The sequence below is a fragment of the Rhinopithecus bieti genome, unplaced genomic scaffold, assembly GCF_001698545.2.
Source record: "Rhinopithecus bieti isolate Rb0 unplaced genomic scaffold, ASM169854v2 scaffold_17172, whole genome shotgun sequence".
Classification (NCBI taxonomy): domain Eukaryota; kingdom Metazoa; phylum Chordata; class Mammalia; order Primates; family Cercopithecidae; genus Rhinopithecus; species Rhinopithecus bieti.
The window spans coordinates 1-4,916 of NW_016808665.1; positions in this window are offsets into that span (position 1 = coordinate 1).

Sequence of the window (4,916 nt, forward strand, 5' to 3'; positions counted from 1 at the left end):
AGAACACTTGGACACAGAGTGGGGAACATCACACACTGGGGCCTGTCATGAGGTGGGGAGAGGGGACAGGGATAGCATTAGGAGATATACCTAATGTAAATGATGAGTTAATGGGTGCAGCACACCAACATGACACATGTATACATATGTAACAAACCTGCACATTGTGCACATGCACCCTAGAACTTAAAAGTATAATAAAAAAATAAAATAAATAAATAAAAAATAAAAATAATTCAGTCAAAAGAGCAAAAAGAATGAAATAATGAAGAAAGTGAAGAAATCTTGAAGCTCACAATTTAGGGACCAATATTTACATTAGGAGAGTGTCAGAAGGAGAACAGAAAAAGAAAAACAAAATAGTTTACTCAAGCAAATAATAGCTAAAATCTTCCCAAATCTGGAGAATGAAATGAAAATTCAGACCCAAGAACTCCAAAGAACACCAAATAAGAGTAACCTAAAGAAATCCACATTGAGGTACATTACAAGCAAATTGTCAATAGTCATTAAAGACAAAGAAAACATTTTGAAAGCAGAAAGCGAAGAAGAACTTGTCACATATAAGGGGAAGCTCCCTAAGAGTAGCTATTTCAGCAGAAGCTTTGGAGACCATAAAGGAGGGTGATGGTATATTTAAAATGTGAAAAGAAAAAATAGCCTGCCACCATACATGGCCAAACTGTCTTTCAAAAATGAAGGACAGAAAAAGACTCCCAAACAAAACTGAAGGAGCTTATCACCACTAGACATGCCTTACAAGAAATGCCAAGAAAGGTCTTCAATTTGAAATGAAAGGATTCTATATATCAAACATACAACACAAGAATATATAAAACTCAGTGGGGACTTTGCATTAGAAGTCCGTGTTGATCCTACCACAGTGGAACACAGCATTGGGCAGAATTCCAAAGCCCTTGACTCCAGGCCAGTACCCACAGAGGGAATATTTATTCTCACACCAGGCAAGACGGAGATCTGTAGTCACAGCAGAAGGGCTTAAGCCCTAACTGACTGAAATGGTCTTGGGCCTCAAATGAATTTCAGTGGCAGCAATTCTGTAGTGGCCATGGTCTTTGGGTGAGTCCCAGTGCTGCACTGACCTGGAAGGTTGTGGGTTTATGGTGCAACCCAGTGTGACATCAGCTGCAGGGGCCACAGAAGTGCTGATGTCATCCCTCCCCTAACTCCAGGTAGCACAGTGCAGAGACAAAGAGAGAGACGAGACATCTTCCACTTGAGGGAAGGAGAGGGAAGAGTACTGGGGACTTGGCCTTGTAAACTAGCACACTGCCACCACAGCACAACACAGCATGGGGAAGATCCCCAAAGCCCCTTATTTCAGGCCACTGCATCCATCATTTCTTCTAGATCCATTCCATGACTGAGGGAAATCTGCTACTCTGGCAGGATGGAACAAACCCAAATCTGAGCTAGCTTCACTACCAGCTGATTAAAGTGGCCTGAGGCTATCAATAAACATCAGCAGCAGTCAGGCTATGATTATGGGCATTGGGTGAGCCTCAGTGCTGTGCTGCTCTGGAAGGTTGCAGGCTTTGGGTGCAATCCAGCATGATGCTAGTTACAACAGCCACAGGAATGGTCACATCACCCCTTCCCAAACTCCAGGCAGCTGAATATGAAGAGACTCCTGTTTGAGGGAAAGAGAGGAGAGTGAGTGAAGGATCATCCTGGCAACCCAAGAAATTTTCCATGATCTCTCAAAAGTCCATCAGAAATAAGTACATAAAAGTCCACAAGACAGTTACAGTGTAATTGGACTTAGAATACTCTCTAGTACTGAAACAGCTGAAGTGACTACAAGCTTGGGGAATTCAATAATAAATCCTGTTTGAATTTTTGAAACGTTCTCTGAAGAAGATGGGTACTAACAAGGCCAGACTGTGAAGACTGAAATAAATAACTAACTCTATAATACCCAGACATTGATTTACACATGTCCACAAGTCTCAAGAACATTCAAGAAAATATGATCTAACCAAACAGACTAAGTCACCAGTGATTAACCTTGGAGTGACCGAGATGTGCAACTTTTTGGTGAATTCAGAAGAGCTAATTTGAGGAAGCTCAATGAACTTTCAGAAACTCAGATAATCAATTTAGAAGTTTATTCGAGAAATTATATATATATATATGTGTGTGTGTGTGTGTGTGTGTGTGTGTGTGTGTGTGTGTATAAAATTTAAAAAATCAAATAGAAACCTACAAACCTACAGATGAAAAATACAATTGATGAACTGATGAATGCAAAAATGCATTAGAGTGTCTCAACAGCAGAACTGATTAAGCAGAAGAAATAATTCATGACCTGGAAGACAGGCTATTTGAAAATATACAATCAAAGGATTAAGAAGAATAAAGAAGGCTTACAAGATTTAGAAAACGGCTTCAAGAAGGCAAATCTAAGTGTCATTGGACTTAAAGAAGGAGTGAGAGGTAGGGATACAAAGTATATTCAAAGAAATGATAACAGAGAACTTTCCAAATTTAGAGAAAAATATGACTATCCAGGTACAAAAAGGTGAAAGATCACAAAGCAGAGTCAACCAAAATAACACTATCCCAGGGCATTTAATAATCAAACTCTCAAATGTCAAGGACAAGGAAGATTCTACAAACAGCAAAAGCAAAGCAAATAACATATAAATGAGCTATGATTTGGCAGTAGACTTCTCAGCAAGCTATGAGAGAGTATCATGGAATATTCAAAGTGCTAAAGGCAAAAAAATTTCTAACCAAGAATATAGTAGTGAGAAAAACTTCCTTTCAAACATGAAGGAGAAATAAAAACTCACAGACAAACAAAAGCTAAGAGACTTCATCATCATAACTGTCTTATAAGAAATGCTAGTGAGAGTCCTTCTATCTGAAAGAAAGGGATGTTAATATACAGCAAGAAATCATCTGAAAGTATAAAACTCACTGGTAAAATTAAGTACAAAGACAAAATCAGAATATTCTAATACAGTAATCATGGTGTGTAACACTTGTATCTTTAGTCTGAAGATGAAAAGATACATCTATCAAAAATAATACCTATAACAGTTTGTTATGAGATAGACAATATGGAAATACATAAATTGATACAACAAAAAGCCTAAATATGGAGAGGAGTATGAAATCAAAATGCAGGGCTTTATAGATTTTTCTTTGCTTGTTGCTATGCTTTTCTCTGCCACCAAACTTAAGTAGCCATTAGTTTAAAATAACTTGTTACAACTAAAAGATTTTCTTTGTAAGCCACACAGTAATCACAAAACACAGGCTTATAATAGAGAAAGTAAAAATAAAAAGCAAGGGATTCAAACATACTACCTTTGTGGTTAAGAAAATCATATTTCTCATTACTTGTTATTGGTCTGTTCAAGTTTTCTATTTCTTCATGGATCAATTTTGGTAGATTTATGTGTCCAGAATTTTGTGGTTAAGAAAATCAGTTAACCACAAAGGAATTGAAGAAGAAAGAAAAAGAGGAGTTATAAAATAACCAGAAAAAAAAGTAACAAAATGGCATTAGTAAGTCCTTATCTATCAATAATGGCATTGAATGTAAATTGACTCAATTTTTAATTGAAAAACAAAGTGACTGAATGAATTAAAAAATAAGACCCAAATTCATGCTGCCTGGAAGGAACATATTCACCTATAAGGACATGCATATATTGAATGTGAAGGTATGAAAAACGTATTTTAAGCAAAGGGAAACCAAAAAAGAGCAAGAGTAGCTTTACTTAGATAAAATAGATGGCAAGTCAAAAAAACTGAAAAGATACAAAGGAAGTTATTATGTAATAATGAAGGGCTCAATTTATCAAGAGGGTATAACAATCATAAATACATATGTACCCAATATCAAAGTGCCCAAATATTTAAAGGAGATATTAATACAGCTAAAGTGAGAGAGAAAGAACAATACAATAATAGTGGGGGACTTCAACACTCCACAATCAGCAATGGATAGATCATACAGACAGAAAATCAACAAAGAAACATTGGAATAAAACTACACTGCACACCAAAAGGACCTACTTGACATCTTTACAAAAGATTGTATCCGGCTGCTGCAGAGTATACATACTTCTCATTAGTACCAGGAGCATTCTCTGGGATAGAGCATAGGTTATGCCACAAAACAAGTCTTGATAAATCCCAAAATACTTGAATCATATGGGTATCTTTTCTGACTATAACGGAATAAAACCAGAAATCAAAGACAAAAGAAACATTAGAAATTGTAAAAATAACATGGAAATTAAATGATATGATCCTGAACAACCAATGGGTCAATGAAGAAATTAAGAAGGAAATTAAAATATTTCTTGAAAAAAGGAAACGTAAACAAAATACCCCAAATAAAACCTAAAATATACAACAAAATCAGTGCCAATTTATAGCAGGAAACACCTATAAAAAAAAGTAGAAAGACTTCAAATTAACAATCTGATGCACCTCAAAGAACTAGAAAACAATGACAAATCAAACCCCAAATTAGTAGAAGGAAAGAAGGAATAAAGATCAGAAAAAAAAAAAAAAAAAAAAAAAAAAAAAAAAAAAAAAAAAAAAGAGTGAAAAAACACACAAAGTATAAAATGAAAACTCACAAAGTATAAAATGAAAACTCTTTTTTTGAACAGACAAACGAAATTAACAATTTTTTCTTAGCTAGACTAAGAGAAAGGAGAGAAGACTCAGATAAAAAATCACAGGCAAAAAATGAAAGATTAAAACTGATACCACAGAAACATGAGGAATTATTAGAGAGTATTATGAAGAAGAATACACAAACAAATGGGAAAACCTAGAAGAAGTACACAAATTTTTGGACACATAAATCTACCAAAATTGATCCATGAAGAAATAGAAAACTTGAACAGACCAATAACAAGCAATGAGTT